Here is a 19,673-nt window from a genome sequence, read left to right as displayed (position 1 = left end):
ATGAAGGAGCTAGAGAAAGTACCCAAGGAGCTAAAGGGGTCTGCAACCCTATAGGTGGAACAACAATATGAACTAACCAGCACCCCCAGAGCACTTGTCTCTAGCTGCATATGTAGCAGAAGATGGCCTAGTTGGCCACCTTTGGGAAGAGAGGCCCCTTGGTCTTGCAAACTTTATATACCCCAGTACAGGGGAACACCAGGGCCAAGAAGTGGGAGTGGGTTGGTAGGGGAGTGGCAGGGGAGGGTATGGGGGACTTTTGGGATAGCATTTGAAATGTAAATGAAGAAAATACCTAACAAAAATAAATAAGAAAATCACAAAATCAATATTAATATTTATAATTGTTCCATTTCCTCATATATTCATCAGCATCTGTAAGAATGTATAGGAGAATTCACTCATACTTGGCATGAATTTTGTACCTGAGAGCCTTTTGTGTCTAAGAAAGGCATTGTCCCTCATTATACAATAATTCCATTTAAGCATTTTTGATGTGCATTTGTGTATATGCTAGGAAATTTCTACAATAGGTTTGTATATGGCTTTTTCTATGGTTCTCAGTGTTATTTATCCTTCCTGTATACACTCTTTGACTCTTTCCTCACACTTGCACTCTCCCTACACTTGTTGCTCCACTATTCCAAATTCTCCCTGCATACACTTTCCTTCTACTTCACTTTCATTAAAAATTCTCATGATATCTTGCTGACCGCTAAGCTTTCTCACTTTTAAGATAATCCAATATAAGCATGCACATCAGAAGATTCAAAGCTAATTTCCAAAAATGAATGAAAATGTGGTATTTGTCTTTTTGAGTCTGGAATACATCACTCTAAATAATTATTTCCAGCTTTATCCATTTACTTTAAAATTTTATAATTTCATTTTTCTTAACAATTGAAGAAAATCCCATCATGTAAAAATACCACATTTGTTTTATTCATTCACCAGTTGACTGACATCTAGACTGTTTCCATTTTCTGGCTACTGTGAATAAAGCAGCATTGAAAATGGATAAAAAACATAAGAGATTTAGGTTATAGAGTTATTTGGATATATACATCCAAGAGTTGCATAGCTGGATTTGTGGTGGATCTGTTTATTGTTTTTGAGCAACAAAGTGTTTCCAAGATCCCCAATGTTTTACAGGCAGTTAGTGTTGTTCTTGGTTACCATCCAGAATTAGTGTTGAGATACTGTTGATGAAGGCAACACATATTTGAATCATAGGATATTGTGAAATCCAACTAAAGGTGATACATTCACCCCAACTGGATAATTTTCATAGTGTTGAAAGCTGATGTGCATTCTACAATAATAGAAAATTAATAATTTATTTTACCCACCTCTGAACCTTGAAAGCTATAATAGTCCATGACTTGGCAAGGCATGCCCACTGGTACAATAGTGGTGGTAATGTTGTGATAATATCAAACACATTTTTATTTGATTTGAAGTCCATTCCACAAGACAGAATTCATATCCTGCACAATTATTAGTGTCAAGATCTATAGCTGGCTATGAAACAGGCCCCAAGGAAAAATCTAATATTTTATTTTGTTAAAATAACATAAACATGGTATTAAACATTAGGACTAGATGTTATATGTATACATTAGTATATCTCTCAAACCTCACCAAAGAAACTTCATCTTTCAGTAGATGATGATTAACAAAGAGATCCACACCTGGCAACATGCAGAGAACAAAAGACCTTGTATGTATGTTCATCCCTAAATGGGGTAACTATATCACCACCCTCTTCTCTGCTCCCAAGATTCTGGCATCATCTCAGAATGTGGGTCAGAAAGATAGTAAGATCCATAGGCATGGGAAGAATGTAGCATAACAGTATGTGTGGGTCACAACAGGGATGGTGCACATTTGAGATAACATTATCACTCAATTCCTGCACAAGTTCAAGCTGGAAAAACTCCCAGCATGACTCAGGGAGTGGGAACAAAACTATATCACTTAGGACCTATTAGCAATTGCTGGCTGCCAGGAGAGGGAAAGTCATTTTTCTTTAGGTATTTAACCCTTGAAAGCCTTCCTACTACACAGTGAACATTCCTACACCCAGTAAGTAACGTACCAGCTGAGCCATCTTCCCAGAGGTCACGGTGCTTGCTGCCAAATCTGATGACTTGAGTTTGATCCCTGGAACTTACATAGTGAAAGGGGAGAACTGACACACATTAATTGTCCTCTGACTTCAATGAAAATGCTAAGAAATCTGTCCTCCCCTCTTTCATAGAAACAAAAATATTAAAATAAAACTTTCTTCCTAGGTGTCAACATGACTCTTCTAGGAAAAGGTGTTTGTGTGTTATTTTCTACTTGACCTCCTCTCCCTTGACTTGATACTTATTTTTCTATAATTAGCCCTACAGTTGAATCTGTGTGCTTTTAGTGTTTGGATTGATAGTACCTCTACCACACACCCAAATATTCATTTCCTACTGGAAGTTTTACATTCACCTTGTATGGCGCAAGGGGTCTTTACAGATAATATTCATGATCAGATGTTGATATCTGATTATTATGAAATGTCCACTGGAATCTAAATGAAATCACATTTCCTCATATGATGAAGGGACAGGGAATGTTTATTTGGAAGTGATAAAGTGTTCACTAATTATAGTGATAATGTGCCAATAGCTCAAAGAATGCTGACCATCTCCTAAAGGTGAAAGTGGCAAAGAGTGATTTTCTTCTGGAGCTCCTCCTGTGATTGTGTACTTACTAACATTTCAATTCTGGCAAAATAACAAATGCCCTCTTCTCATATCTAGATTTGGAGAGTCCAATTTTTCCTGCCATTGACTTTGTAATAATTCTTAACACAAATACCAAGGCACAGGAGTACTTTATTTCTATATTTTTAATATTACCCCCAAGTATCTTTTACCTTAATTGGCTAAATAAAACTCAAAAATAGCTACTGAGAAATGACAAAGTGAGGTATGTGGGGCTAGATATCTATTAGCTTGAATAGGACAAAGGGTTTGAGTTCTACGTACTGTTTCACTAATTGAATGCGTGAACTGTACATGTATAACACTGCACAATCCTTTAAATCCTGGGACTGCAAAAAAAAAAACAGTAGGGCATCATATAATATAATTTTACTTGCCTTTTAAAAATATGTTTACAAGCAAATGTACAGAGAAACACATTCATATATAGATATGTAAAAGATGGCCATCAAATAATGATATTAAAATGATCATGGATTATATGAATCATCGTTCCTAGTTTCTTTATGGTTATAGAATTATGGTTTTAATTTCAATCTTCATTTTGATTTGTTTACCTATGTTCTCATTTTTATTAATAAGATAACAATCAAAGTGTTTTGTGGTAAAAGCTTTCTGGGACCTGTGCCAGGTAGAAGGACACTCTAGGAGTAAAAATGACAAAGCAGTGATCCAAGATATCTGATGATCTGATATGACTCCCTGGGGAAAATGATGAAGACAAGAGCCACACTTGGATACATCAATCAAAGGGGTGTCATGACTTTATTAATGTTTTCCAAATAGTATAAGTCTCATCACTAGAGTAAGAATACAAACTCTGATCTCCACGTATTATACTGTGTAAAGAAACTGACCTGGAACTGAGCAAACATGGACGTTTTCAAAAACTAATTCTGATTTTGATGTTGAAGCAGGATAGAATCGAATTGTGAGTTAAAGAGAAGCATTCCAGAGAATTAATGAGTTTCCCTGTAATACTCTGTGCAGTTTGGATAGAACAAACTGCTGTTCTTCTCCTATATGGACTCCTATCCCAAGCAGGTATACAAAAACATATGCAAACAAATTCACAGATGAAAACACATATGTGCACATATATACACACACACAAATACACAAACGCACAAACCAAAACACAGCAAATATGTGCATACACCCATGTATATACATAATTGCTTATATACATCCTCACATGTCTATGCATGGCTACACCTGCAGAGATGTGTATACACACATACAAAAAAACCCCACATATTCACATTCATTCACACATATGCATATACACACCACATACATACATACATACATACATACATACATACATACATACATACATAATACATACACAGAGAGAGAGAGGGGGGGGGAGAGGGAGAGGGAGAGGGAGGGAGAAAGAGAGGAGAAACATGCATACCACTCCATGGACAGCCCTATGGAGAGAAACAGCAGCAGGAATAATGTTCATTTGTCTGATTATGTGCAGGACACTTTGAAATTCTACCTGAGAGAATACCTACTTAATGCTAATGGGCTTTAGAATGCATTTCTTAATTTGAAATCCAGATCAGACTGCAAATACATTGTTCTGTTTTAGCTTTACAAAGCAGAGGGACATTAAGCAGATAAATCTACAGTCAGGGGCAAACATAGTATCAACACTTTGAACTCAATTCACTTTTAAAAACATTTTACACTGAATCATCTTGGAATTGGACTGTGAAGAGGTGAGGTGTGAGCTGTCATGTGGAAGTGAGAGAATTAGTGTGAATCCCAGAGATTGAACTGATATAGTCATGCTGTGTGGCTGGGGTTTTTATCTACTGATCCTACTTCTGCTACTTTCAAGCAAATGATTTTCAGTTGTTTTCTGTTGGTCTGCTATCCTAAAGATGTTTAACTGCCCCTGTACTTGTTCCGAGGCTGTCCAGTAAGGTAAATTGTCCCCCACCACTCCTGGTGACAAAATTTTTTTATTGTGTGGGCTTCTCTTAAATTATAGAACTGAACTCACTACTAGAAGTAATATAATTGACAATGCTATTTAATTTTTGGCTTTTGTTGTAATATTATCTTTATTCTATGTTTGCTATTAAAATGTATTCTCAATAAAATTAATGAATATATAATTTATTATATTTATTCTTCACTCCTATCTTAAGTAATGACACCTCTTTTTAGCAGCATTAATAAATCATTCAATTATTCTATCTACAATTTCATTGTGTGTTGAAATGACATAAATAGAGCAACTAACGGATATGTGTGTCCTCAGAGATCTAGGCTTTAGCTAGTGTCTGGAAAGATTGTGTGCTTCACAAGAATGATGACAGAACGTTGGGACCTGGTCTATAAAATATTAGATTAGATAATGTTCCTAATCCCCTGGATTTCCTTCATTAAAGTGGAGAGGAGGCTGGAGAAATGGTACAGAGGTTAAGGAGTGCTCAGTACTTCTTCAGGCCATTCAAGTTCTTGCCATAGCATCCATACCAAGTTCCTCAGAATTGCCTCACCTAAGCCTTGAGAGGGGATCCTACTCTTTTGTTCACAGACCCCTACAGCTTATAACTTACTTGTATATGCTGTCATCATACAAAAATGCACATATACGGGTACATGCTCACACACATACACACTCACTGACAATTTAAAATAATAAAACATTTTTATCCTATTTTTTTCAATTTTTTATTAGATATTTTCTTAATTTACATTTCAAATGCTATCCGGAAAGTCCACGATACCCTCCCCCCCCCCCCGCTCCCCTACCTACCCACACCCACTTCTTGGCCCAGGTGTTCCCCTGTACTGGGGCATATAAAGTTTGGAAGACCAAGGGGCCTCTCTTTCCAATAATGGCCGACTAGGCCATCTATAACTACTTTTAGTTATCCTGGGTCTTTTGTTTTTTCATATGAAATTGTGACTTCTCCTGTGAAGATTTGTGCCTTATTTCATCACTACCAAAGAAGTTTCTTCCTGCAGCAGATGGGGACAGGTGCAGAGACCCACAACCATGGAAAAAAAATCTAATTGGAAGGTCTCAATAAAATCTCTTTCCTTGGATCTCAAGGAATCTCAATGAAGAGGAGGAGGAAAATTGTGAGAAACAGTGGGATGAAGGATATAAGGAAAACAAGGCCTCCTAAATCAACCAAGCAAGGCACATATTATCTACAGAGATTGAAGCTGAAATTCTAGGCCTACATGGGTCTGCACCAAGACCTTTGCCTATATATTATAGTTATTATTGTAGTATTTTAAGGGAATCCTGACCATATGAAAAGTGAGTCTCTGATGACTTTTGTGTCTGCACTTGGGATGATTGTCCACCTGTTAGGTTGTGGTTTCCTACTTATGATATAATAGTTTTACTGTATGTTATTATATTTATTTTGTAATGCTTGCTATGTTGTAGAAACACATTCTCTTCTAATGAGAGACAGAAAGGGGATGAATGCACAGAGGAACTGAGGAGGAACTGAGAGAAGTGGAGGGAGAGGAAGTTTAAACAGGATATATTTCATAAGAAAATATATTTTCAATAAAAGAAATAATAAAATGAATATAATTATATGAGCGCTTTAGTGCTGGGATATACAATAGCAATGACCTATATTGTTTGTTGTGACAGGTGCCTCTATCAAGGACTCTGATACATTTTCTTGGATGATTTTGTTTGATAAACTTTCTGTTATAGTGGGGAGTTTTATTTTATGATAGAGCCATTAAGAAGGAGTTGAGAAAACAGCGTTTTTCTGGCAACTTTCTGTCATCTTGCTTGTCTTCTGTCTGTTACTCCCTTTAACATCATTAAGCTGGTTAATAAGTGTGACACTGGTCTTCCCAACAAAATGTCAAATTCCCTAAGGGTAAGAAAATTATTTATATAAAAAATGTCTGATGGTGGGAGGCATGTTTTGCTTGAAAAAAAATAATTTAATTCTAATGAATACATGCTTCTTAAAATGACAAAGTTACAAGTGGTTTGTATCTTGTCTGAGACTAATGTTAAGACTTCAGCTGTAGTTGATGGTTTAGAGAGAATTTTATTTTATTTTGAACTTGATGGTACCTTTTACATTTCTTGGTCTTGTTGAATTTGAATTGATAACTGCACAGAGCTTAGCAGAGTTTCTAGCTCAGAGAAATCTGCTATAGCAGAAATCCATCCACAGTGAAGACATCTGTCATGATAGATCATGCTAAGCTGCCCCAGTCGGGAGCGCATAAATGAATTTGTTTGCTGCAAGTATCTGCCAAGAACACATTAATTGGTTTGTAAGGCAGCTGGAGGTGGTCAATATACCTGGTGAAAACAGGTTGGAGAAGGGTATGAAATTACTCAGATACTAAGAGGCAGGTCCTTCTTTACTCCACAGAAAAGCCTCAGTTTACATCTGAGAGGTGATAATATTGAAAAGGCCCCCTGAGGAACTTCAATCTCAAGGAGTTGAAACTTGACACTGAAGCAGATTATTGTGAGCACACCTGTGTACAGAATGGTTTTATGCCCTTACAGACTTGCAAGGCTCCATCTGGAAGACAAAGAGCACAGAATTTGACACTAGGAAGACTTCAGTTTGGATCATGTACCTGCTGCTAATTGCTTCAGATTTATCCATCTAAAAATTTAAAAATGATTAGTCACACTTTAGATGTACAGGATAAACTAGAGAATCTTCACACCTGTATTTGTTAGGAAATAATTACCTTCCCATATTGAGATGCAAATATAATCTGATTTGAGACACATTTCAAAATTTCTTTAAAACTATAGCTTCTAATTGTACAAGACATCATACATACTTATCACTGGTGTTTGGCTCCTATAGTAAAAGTTAGTAAAACAAAAACAAAAACAAAAACAAAACAAAAGCAAAAAACCAAAAAGACAAAAAACAAAAAAAAAACCCTACTTTCTGAAGGGGGAATTTAGGGCTGATACAATGTAACTAGAGCCCATTGAGTCCATAGTCTGAGAGGTCACAGCCCTAGAGGAAACATCTACTACCATTTTTTTTCCAAATAGACGTGGTGGCAAACTGCCTCCAAAATACCCATGGTTATGTTCATAGATTACCACTACATATATATATGTAAAGTGTTGAGAATGAGTATTAATAGTCCACCATAGTTTAACATATATATATATATATATATATATATATATCCCAGAAGACTCAGAAAATATCACAAAGAAAAAAGTGAAAATATGTAAAAGACAGAGATGGGGGAGGGGTGATGTGAACTGGACAAGAATTTTACTCTCATCAACTCACTGCAGCAGGAGTTGTTTGGACAAGGCTAGACCTATTGTAATTTTATCATGGCTCCTACCTGCCAACCCCACAGTAAGACACTATGGGCAGAGAAGGGTGCAGAGGAGAGGTTATTTCTTTCAGTAGCCACTGACAAGTTGTCCTTGTTCTAGCAAATATCTCCCAACTCAAAATTATACAGCCTTCATTAAACTCAGTGGGTCATAGAAAGGCCCGATTGAAGGAGCTTTGGAGGGTCCTTGTTTGGAAGGAGACTTTAATGTGATAGACAAGGAAATGAGAATGGTTTTTGGGGTGTGAGAATGACCAAAATTCTGTTTATAAATGTATGAAATACAAAATAATTTTGAAAAGAAGAAAAAAATACTGCTAACTTATTGGGAAGAATGGATTATCCTTTTAAAGATTATTTTTCGGGTTACAAATTATATGTTATATTGTGTGAGCAATCATCCAGCAATTTATTGGTGCATTTTTTTCCCAATGCCTCAGAATCCAAATCAATATGATCTTAGAAGACATAATGGAGAATCATTAGATAGAGACATTTCTGGGTATGTGCCAAAATCTGAGCCTCAAATATCTGGAAGAATATTGCCTTGACTCTTCTAGCTTGCACCTTGTTACTTTGTTCATGACCCCATCCTCCAAACTCAAAATAGCTAGACTGGGATGTGCCCTCAACGTCTTTCCATGCCTAAACAATTTGTTGTGCTTGAATGTGAAATTTCCCTGGCAGACTGAGGACTTGGTCACCAGCTCTTGTTCTTGTTTGCTGAGTAGAAGCTTGCTAAAAGTAGGTCACAGGAGCTGGGCATTTAGGCTTTATAGCCCACCGAGACTTTCTGTGCACTCTGAGCTACCAGCATATAAATTCAATCTTAATACAGCTGTTACTTAATACTCCGTGTTCTTATTATCACCTTTCCCCACCTTGATAAACTGAAACTCCTTGAATAGTCAGCCAAAACAAATTCTTTTTCCTCAAATCTCCTTTGTTGGGCATTTTATCATAAGACATGCAAGAAAGTAAGTCATAAGCTTTCAGTTATATTGGGTCACGTACAAAACCTACTAACCTCCAGTCTGAATAGCAAGCTCACTTCCCATCCTCCACATAATCTACCACCTTAGCTACTTGGGGGTAGTACAATTTGGGGTCATTTTTTTTAACCTGCTCCTTAAAGAACTTGCTAAATACATTAGAATCAAGCATTAAGTAATGAAATTTATAGTGTGGAGGTGGTGCCTTTAATCCCAGCACTCTGAAGACCGAAATAGGTGATTCTTTGACTTTGAGGCCAGTCTGGTCTGTAGTTAGAGTTCCAGATGAGCTTGGGCCACGTGGAGAAACCTTGTTTCAAGCCAACAAACAAATAAGGAAATTTTACAAAATCCTTTCATAGTGCAAGATAAATATTAAATACTCAATAAATACATTATTATATGTATGCAAATATTTTATTTGTTATACCCAATTTGTCTATTACAAGCAAACAAGCAACAACTAAAACAAAAACAGTTGAAGCTATTCAAAATTTTTGGGACACTAGGTTTTATGTAGTGACTGGGGAATAATGAGATGAGAATTACCAGAAAGACTGTGGTAACTTCTATAGTTCATCCAGAGAATGATTTCAAGCACTGACCATGCATTATTTCCTTCATCTTCCCAATAGTCTGTGGTACAGGCATCACCATTGTCCTAACCAAGCCCACGGTACAGCAGAGATACAGCCTGAAGGCTTCACCAAGTCTTATACCTTGATTCTCATCAATGCAGGTTATCCTTTAAGTGTAACTGAATAAATGAATGTATGCATGGCTAAAACAGTGAGTGATAGTTTAATAAAAGCATTATAAATATGTATACAAAAGAATGCTAGTAGTTTATCTAGAAGTAGAGGGTGGGTATAAACCTGGGTTTCTAAGAACATTTGCAATATTGGAGGATTAAGGCACGGGGCACAGATCTTTTTTTGGTTGCAGCTTTGCTTTTGTTGCCTGTTTTCTTTTTCTTCTCCACACTTCCTTCTGCTCTTCCTTCTCCCCATCCTCTGACTCTTCTTTCTTTCTTTCTTTCTTTCTTTCTTTCTTTCTTTCTTTCTTTCTTTCTTTCTTTCTCTCTTTCCTTCCTTCCTTCCTTCCTTTCTTTCTTTCTTTCTTTCTTTCTTTCTTTCTTTCTTTCTTTCTTTCTTTCTTTCTTTCTCTCTCTCTCTCTCTCTCTTTCTTTCTTTCTTTCTTTCTTTCTTTCTTTCTTTCTTTCTCTTTCTGTCTGTCTTCTTTCTCTCTCTCTCTCTCTTTCTTTCTTTCTTTCTTTCTTTCTTTCTTTCTTTCTTTCTTTCTTTCTTTCTTTTTTTATTTTTGTACCTTGGCATGACTCTAACTAAGGAAGTGAAAGGTCTGTATGATATGAACTTCAAGTCTCTGAAGAAATTAAAGAAGATCTCAGGGATGGAAAGATCTCCCATACTCTTGGATTGGCAGGATCAATATAGTAAAAATGGCTATCTTGCCAAAAGCAATCTACAGATTCAATGCAATCCCCATCAAAATTCCAACACAATTCTTCAACGAATTAGAAAGAGCAATCTGCAAATTCATCTGGAATAACAAAAAACCTACGATATCAAAAATTCTTCTCAAGGATAAAAGAACTTCTGGTAGAATCACCATGCCTAACCTAAAGCTGTACTACAGAGCAATTGTGATAAAAACTGCATGGTACTGGTATAGCGGCAGACAAGTAGACCAATGGAATAGAATTGAAGACCCAGAAATGAACCCACACACCTATGGTCACCTGAAGTTTGACAAGGGAGCAAAAACCATCCAGTGGAAAAAATACAGCATTTTCAACAAATGGTGCTGGCACAACTGGCGGTTATCATGTAGAAAAATGTGAAGTGATCCATCCCTATCTCCTTGTACTAAGGTCAAATCTAAGTGGATTAAGGAACTCCACATAAAACCAGAGACACTGAAACTTATAGAGGAGAAAATAGGGAAAACCCTGGAAGATATGGGTACAGGGGAAAATTCCTGAATAGAACAGCAATGGCTTGTGCTGTAAGATCAGGAATCAATAAATGGGACCTCATAAAATTGCAAAGCTTCTGCAAGGCAAAAGACACTGTCAATAAGACAAAAAGACCACCAAGAGATTGGGAAAGGATCTTTACCTATCCCAAATCAGATAGGGGACTAATATCCAATATATATAAAGAACTCAAGAAGGTAGACTCCAGAAAATCAAATAACCCCATTAAAAAATGGGGCTCAGAGCTAAACAAAGAATTCTCACCTGAGGAATACCGAATGGCTGAGAAGCACCTGAAAAAATGTTCAACATCCTTAATCATCAGGGAAATGCAAATCAAAACAACCCTGAGATTCCACCTCACACCAGTCAGAATGGCTAAGTTGAAAAATTCAGGTGACAGCAGATGCTGGCAAGGATGTGGAGAAAGAGGAACACTCCTCCATTGTAGGTGGGATTGCAAGCTTATACAACCATTCTGGAAATCAGTCTGGCAGTTCCTCAGAACATTGGACATAGTACTACCGGAGGATTCCACAATACCTCTCCTGGGCATATATCCAGAAGATGTTCCAAAAGGCAAGAAGGACACATGCTCCACTATGTTCATAGCAGCCTTTTATAATAGCCAGAAGGTGGAAAGAACCCAGATAGAGGGTATTCATTCAACAGAGGAATGAATACAGAAAATGTGGTACATTTACACAATGGAGAACTACTCAGCTATTAAAAAGAATGAATTTATGAAATTCCTAGGCAAATAGATGAACCTGGAGGGCATCATTCTGAGTAAGGTAACCCAATCACAAAAGAACTCACACAATATGTACTCACTGATAAGTGGATATTAGCCGAGAAACTTAGAATACCCAAGATATAAGATACAATTTGTGAAACGCATGAAACTGAACAAAGACCAAAGTGTGGACACTTTGCCCCTTCTTAAAATTGGGAACAAAATACCCACGGAAGGAGTTACAGAGACAAAGTTTGGAGCTGAGACGAAAGGATGGACCATCTAGAGACTGCCATATCTGGAGATCCATCCCATAATCAGCTTCCAAACACTGACACCTTTGCATACATTAGCAAGATTTTGCTGAAAGGACCCAGATATGGCTGTCTCATATGAGACTATGCCGGGGCTTAGCAAACACAGAAGTAGATGCTCACAGTCAGCTATTGGATGGATCACAGGGCTCCCAGTGGAGGAGCTAGAGAAAGTACCCAAGGAGCTGGGGGGATCTGTAACCCTATAGGTGGAACAACAATATGAACTAACCAGTACTCCCCAGAGCTTGTGTCTCTAGCTGCATATGTATCAGAAGATAGCCTAGTTGGCCATCAGTGGTTAGAGAACTCCATTGGTCATGCAAACTTTATCTGCCTCAGTACAGGGGAATGCCAGGGCCAAGAACTGGGATTGGCTGGGTGGGGGAGTTGATGGGGGAGTGTGTGGGGGACTTTTGGGATAGCATTGGAAATGTAAATAAAATACCTAATTTTTTAAAAAGCTGTAAAAGTAATTGAGGAAGGCATCCTGAATCTCAATTCCACATATTCATTCACAGGTGAGTTACCTTTCTACAGATGTTTCTCTCACACACACACACACACACACACACACACACACACACACACACACACACACTCACACACACATACACACACATACACTCACACACACATACACACATACATGCATGTGTGCATGTATGCACATGAGCCCACTCACTAAAAACAAACTAAACTATTTAAAATAACTCTAAGAAATTATAACATGAAATACAGGTTTCAGAAGGAAAGCTAAATCCAGAGAAGCCAGCAAGAATTAGGGCTGTGAGGCTGTAGCATGCTTCAAAAACAGGAGGAACATGAGACGATCAGGAGCATATTGTACAGGGCTCATTCTGCCCCAAGGTGGGAGGTACAAAGAAATGTAGGAGGCGAATATTCCCACAAGGCTAGTGATCTCTAAACAATCTAGAGTCAAAGGGTTATTAATTACTGAATAGAATCTCTAGAATGGAAATCTATAAAATTCTAAAAATTTTGCTCTATAAAATGGTTGCATTTACTATACCATCCTTATGCTATAAATAACAATACTTCTGCTTGAGAGATAATAAAGTCAATTCCCAGAGTGGCTCTGATTCTTTCAGCTGAGTGGTGTGTCTCAGTAACTTTTGTATTTATGTTCTCCTATATGTGACCTTGAGGTCTCTTTTCATAAGGTAGTTTCAGATTAAATTTTATTAACAGTTTGTACTGGATATTGATTTTCTGAAAGGACTTGTTTCATTTTATTTGTGCATGTGTCTGTACCTGTGACTGCATATATGGTCCTGTGTAATTGTTTGCACTTATACAAGTGTCCCACAAAGGTTAGACAACAGTGTTGATTCCTTGTAGCAAGAGTTTCAGGTATTTCTTCTAAGTTACTTGCTGTGGGTGCTAAGAACTGAACTCCAGTCCTCATGATTATGCAGAAGTGCTCTTGATTGTGAAGTCATCTCTCCAGATTCCAATGTTGTTCTCTCTATTAATACTTGCTTTGGGCAAAATATCCCAGAGAGCTATCTCTTTGATTTCCAGCTCCATTCCCTCATGGTTCATGCTCTCCCAATGTGCTGTGCTGACAAGGATGGGTATGTGGCATCTCTGTCATGAAGCCAAGGTAAGATATAAGGAGAGTATCATGGTAAACACCAGTGCATCTCTATCAATCTGGATTTTATTTCTATTGACTGGAACCATTAAACTTTATCTTGTACAGTTTTTTTTTTAATTATTGTAGTTTTCTTAGCCAAGAATAGATGAAGACTGTTGGAGGACTTAAGAGAAAAAAAATACTCCATCCTAGACTGTTTGAAGAGTATTCTACTTCTTATAGCAAGGAAAAGGCTTAAGATGAAATCGGAATTGCTTTGTAGACCCAGATAACCCTAAATTAGTGATAATTCTGTCTCCATATCTGAACACTGGCATCACATATGTGCAAGTTTACCTTAATGCTGTTGGGTGTATATCTAGCAGACAAATTGTTGCTTTTACTCAAAGTTCACACAAACTCTATAGGGTGGCTATTATAGACACTTATCAGTTGAAGGGATGGACTTGGAGAGTACACACAGATGATTTATCCTGAAATTTAGCTCAAATGATGCAAACTCTGAGTCAATACACTCTAGTAGCACATGGTTTCTTACCCTTCCATGCCATTTAGTGTTAGCATTAGATTTAGCTTCCTGACTGGGGGGGGGGGGGGGGGGGGAGTGACATTAAGGTATCCTAAGAAAGTTTCTTGAGGGTTTTGAGATCTCTTTCCTGTCTCTACCGGTGTCTGGACGTCCGTGTGTCCGGCTATTGCTCACGCAGTCATGGCCTCTGGCAACGCGCACATAGGAAAGTCGACTCCTGACTTCACGGCCACAGCGGTGGTGGATGGTACCTTCTAGGAAATCAAGCTTTCGGATTACAGAGGGAAGTATGTAGTCCTCTTTTTCTACCCACTGGACATCACTTTTGTTTGCCCCACGGAGATCATTGCTTTTAGCGACCATTCTGAGGACTTCTGAAAGCTAGGCTGCGAGGTGCTGGGAGTGTCTGTGGACTCTCAGTTCACCCACCAGGCATGGATCAATACCCCACGGAAGGAGAGAGGCTTGGGCCCCCTGAATATCCCTCTGCTTGCTGACGTGACTAAAAGCTTGTCCCAGAATTACGGCGTGTTAAAAAATGATGAGGGCATTGCTTACAGGGGTCTCTTTATCATCGATGCCAAGGGTGTCCTTCGCCAGATCACAGTCAATGACCTACCTGTGGGACGCTCTGTAGACGAGGCTCTCCGCCTAGTCCAGGCCTTTCAGTATACAGACGAGCATGGGGAAGTCTCTCCTGCTGTCTGGAAGCCCGGCAGTGACACCATCAAGCCCAATGTGGATTACAGCAAGTAATACTTCTCCAAACACAACTGAGATGGGTAAACATCGGTGAGCCTGAAGCTTGGATTTCACCTGTGCCCCAACCTGGATGTCCTGTGCTGGCCCAGAAAATGCTAGATCTTCCTCCACTCTCTGAAGGGGCTAGAGTCTAGGCTGAGGCTTTCTCATTACCCACCTGGAATCTGGTGAATAGTGATCCTGCCCTGAGCACACCCAGCTGGGCCCAGGTCTGTAGGAAACCAATAAAGTATTAGGGACTGTAAAAAAAAAAAAAAAAAAAAAAAAAAAAAAAAAAAAAAAAAAAAAAAAAAAAAGAAAGTTTCTTGATTTTTAAGATTCCATGTCAAATGCCACTTTAAAAATCCATAATCCATTTCAGGGAGTTTTAGCAAATTGGCATCAACGAATTGCTGACTGTTTCGCAACATCCTGGAGACATGCTACCCTGGAAGTAACCAGTAGAGCCAAGTACCTGGGTGTGATGATTGATATTGGTTGTCAATTATAAGCCATGCTCCTGGGTGGACCTGGGAGGGTAATTACTAGAAAGACTAACTGATGTGGAAGGATCCTTTCCCCAGAGAGTGACTAGCTCCTTCCCATGACAATCCATATATAAGGAAGTCTGCGGGAAAATAGTGCAATCCCTGTATGCCTCCAGTGTCTGCATGAAAGTGCATCACTGTCACTACTGCTGCTCTTACCCTGACCTCAGAACTCACTCATTTTTCTCTTGCAACAATATTACCAGAGACTGAAGGACTCTTCCAGGCCTTCAGCACCAAATTGGGATTGCTGAGGCAACAGGCCTCATTTAACAAGCAGCTGATGGATTGTGAATTACTTTAGTTGCAGTGATTGGAGTGGCTTGCAACACAAGCCAGCCTGGATGAATTGTAGGTCAGCACTAGATTTTGCTGTAGGACTCAAGAATTATGATGTATTCAACAGGGGATTCTTACCATTAAGTTCTGGAGGGGGACTAGCATTTTCTAGACACAGGAGTTCAGTTGCACAAGTGAACTCATAGTTGCTGTTACAGCACACACAAGACCTGTATCAGCTCAAGTAATACAAATCCTTAACGTAAAGGGGGAAGTGGTCATGAAACCACACCCCTATTTAAAATAGCTGTGGAAAAGCTGTGTGGATAGAGAGATGAAATTTTCATAAGGGTGTGACCCCTGATATGTCTATAAAATTTCAGTAGATGACTAAACACTTAAAAATATATAGTTGACACTTATTGAAATTTTAATTTAATGTTATATTCTGTTTTTAATAAAGACATGAAGTTTAATTTGTATAGAATGGGGGCAAGATCTTGGAGGAGTTGGGAGGAAGATTGATATGGTCAAAATTCATCACAACGTGTCCTCTGCATGTGTGTGTGTGTGTGTGTGTGTGTGTGTGTGTGTGTGTGTATAAAATTACATGGACTGGAACTTTGTACTAGACAATCCAGCAATCACATGGCAGCTCAATTATTTTTCTACTTAGTCACAAAGTAGTTACTGTTATAATCAAGAGGCATACAAGGAAATGCTGAAACTGCAGTTCAGCTGCAATGGTCAAAAGCCTGTGAAGAGCCAAAGCCTGTACCAGGCTGATCCTTAAACAGATATTACTATTACTAATACTATTACTATTACTATTACTATTACTATTACTATTACTATTACTATTACTATTACTATTACTATTACTATTATCATCATCATCATTTCTCTGCCATCAGGAATCAGAGCAGCTATGTACATCAAGAAGCCAATAAGATACCTCCAAGCTTTATTTTTTAATTTTTTTCATTTTGTATTGGTTATATTATTTATTTACATTTCAAATGTTAACCCCCTTCCCAGTTTCCCTTCCATAAGCCCCGTATCCCCTCTTTCCTCCCCCTGCCTTTATGAGGATACTCCCAACACGCCCACTCACTCCTGTAGTGCCCTAGTATTCCCCTATCTTGGATTATCAAGCCTCTACAGGACCAAGGGTCTCTCCTTGCAGTGATGCCAGATAAGGCATTCCTCTGCTACATATTCAGCTGGAGCCATGGGTATATCCTGTATACTGTTTGGTTGGTGGTTTAATCCCTGAGAGTTTTAGGGAATCTGGTTGGTTGATATTGTTGGTCTTCTTATGAGGCTGCAAACACCTTCAGGTTCTACATTCCTTGCCCTAACTTCTACTTCGGGGTTCCTGCACTCAGTCCAATGTTTGACTCTGTATATCTGCATCTGTATTGGTCAGGCTCTGGCAGACACATCCAACCTTATTATTGTTCAAGTTAAAAAAAAATAATTAGCCATTCACGAGTTCTTGTTGTCTTACTACATTTGTGTGTGTGTGTGTGGGGGGGGGTGGGTGTGTAGGGATATAATTGTGATGTGGGACACATATAGAGGTCAGAGGACCACTTGTAGGTTCTCCAATTCCCTGTGATTGAACTCTTGGATTTGGGGTAAGCATTTTAACCTATGGAGCTATTTTGCATGTTCTTTAGCACATAATAATGTGACATGGTAAGACATTCTACAAGCTCCTTCACCTTTCATCCTTGGTAAGGTTGTTTAATGTTTAGCAAAAACTCAATCTCTTTGATAGGGATTTCTATGGAAGTTTACCCAATTCTATTCTAGGAACCCGAAGTCAAGGTGCCCCAACGAACTCACCTTCTATTAAACCTTCCTCTAAGCAAAGTGCCTATTTTAGTTTTTATTAAACTGCTTGCTTGCACAAAATCTCCTCCTGTAACTGCTGAGCAAGATACCAAAGTGTGAATTTGCCTTTAAAAACCCCTTACTCCAAACAGTTGGGTCTTGAGTACCTGAGTATAATCGCAGCCAGCTGGAATAAAGACACAACTGGCTATAGACTAAGGTTAGTGGTCTTCTTTAGAGGATTTTTGTTGACAATAAATCTGCTAACCGTTCTGGTCTTGTCACAAGCACTTGTTTGTGCCTTATAGTATTTGAGCTTTATTTGTCCCCAAAAATCAGGAAGCCACATGAGATTTTTCTCAAAGGCAATAAGTGGTTTGTGTCTTTCTTTCCCTCTGATTTCATTGCAGGACAGGCAAAATGGGAGACAAAACAGAAACTGTGAAGCATGAAGTTTGACCAAGTAAAAGAGGTTTTAAAACTAAAACTGGCAAAACAAATCTATGCAGGTCAGTATTTCGAAGCATAAATTATACATAACAATGTTCCTAATAAGTTACCTGTATGGCAAGACCAACAGGGGCTCACCAGTCTTCTCAGCCTTTGGAAATTATTGATATTAGTATTGGTAGTCAAACATCCTGCTTCTCACTACATCCTCTTCATCCAAAGAATTTAATTGTGGCTTCATGTCCCTAGTATGAAAATCACTTCTTCAGGGAAGACAGGAGAGAAACCTTACACTTCAGAGCTTCAAACACATTCTTGTTTTCTGTCCCGAGACAACATAGTGTCATTCTGAACTCAGAATTGATATAAAGATGATGTCAAGAATAATAGGGAAAAAACTATATTATAGATTCAAATTTTAAAATAAAATTAAATACAACTGATATATTTAAAGTTGCCTACAAAAAGACATGCAATACTGTATGACTTGAGTATTAAAGGCCAGGTACAGGAAAAGCACTTTCCACTCATGCCTGATGCCTGAATTTCAATATTTGTAAGTCATTTAAATAGGAAGGTTTTATGGAACACACATCTCATCCTAGTGTTCCCACAGATGTGGGCATGGAGACATGAGAGTCAGCCAGAGACTCTTGGACTGCTAACATGGAATATGCACTGCAATGGCAAAAGCAGCAAGGCCTTGACAGTTCCCTAAAGAGAAGAGTAGGGAGAGAAAAGATCTAATTGGACAGATGTTCTGAAGGATGTTTCTCAGAGTGAGCACAAAATATGTGATAAAAATCAGCACTTAGATCAGAAACAATGACCAAAGCCAAATCCAGATTTGTAAAAATAGTGCTTAATTTGTGTTTGTCCCTTCTTCCAATCCCATTGGTCAGTAGAAGGTAGCACTGGGGTATTCTTGCTTATGATGATCCAAGGCTCATTTTTTTTTACCCCAAATATAAAAAGATGTGTAACAAAGAGGGTTGTGTACCCTTTACTGGATGAGGGCTTGCTGCCTTGGTTAGAGTTTCTTTCAATTTGCCTGTGTTTCAGTTTTATCAAGTAGTTATTTTTCCATTCACTGTGCTAAACACAGACAATTTAATCATAGCTAGCACAAGATCTCTTCTTTTGAGGGGGTCCCAAGGGGATGCCTGGATGTAGGTAGATTATTCAAGGGCCTTTACAAGATAATTTCTTCACACAAAAATAGCTCCTGATTTCAAACTAAGGAGAAAAAGGTGAGGAGGCATTTTTTGGGCAAGCTGCTACCTTTTCAGATCAGTAAAAGCCAATACGATGACCCATATAAATAGCAATCAGAGAAAATAGCAATCAGATTTCCTGCGGGTAAAAATAAAAATAGGAGCATCTCTTCTGGATATATAAACTATACAATATTTATTGCTAGCTAGAATATCCTACTGTATATTTAAGAGTGCCAGAATTTGTTGCTATTAGGCAACCAAAAAATAAATGGTAAGTACTTGAAGCAATATGCTGAATCTCCTTGTATGATC

The 19,673-nt window shown here is 38.3% G+C and overlaps 1 protein-coding gene, 1 long non-coding RNA gene and 1 pseudogene across 3 annotated transcripts in view; 2 read left to right on the top strand and 1 right to left on the bottom strand.

The window, feature by feature from the left end:
• The window catches only part of Cntnap5b (contactin associated protein-like 5B), a 718,354-nt gene that overhangs the window by 685,107 nt on the left and 13,574 nt on the right, over nt 1–19,673 (bottom strand). The window lies entirely within an intron of this gene.
• Prdx2-ps1 (peroxiredoxin 2, pseudogene 1) lies at nt 14,397–15,294 on the top strand (annotated as a pseudogene).
• The window catches only part of Gm51641, a 66,306-nt gene continuing 64,750 nt past the window's right edge, over nt 18,118–19,673 (top strand). The window contains exon 1 of the long non-coding RNA XR_003947954.1: nt 18,118–18,203. This is a non-coding gene — a long non-coding RNA (predicted gene, 51641). The remainder of the gene's footprint in view (nt 18,204–19,673) is intronic.

The sequence above is a fragment of the Mus musculus genome, chromosome 1 (assembly GCF_000001635.26).
Source record: "Mus musculus strain C57BL/6J chromosome 1, GRCm38.p6 C57BL/6J".
NCBI classification, from domain to species: domain Eukaryota; kingdom Metazoa; phylum Chordata; class Mammalia; order Rodentia; family Muridae; genus Mus; species Mus musculus.
This window is presented reverse-complemented; position numbering and strand designations above follow the sequence as displayed.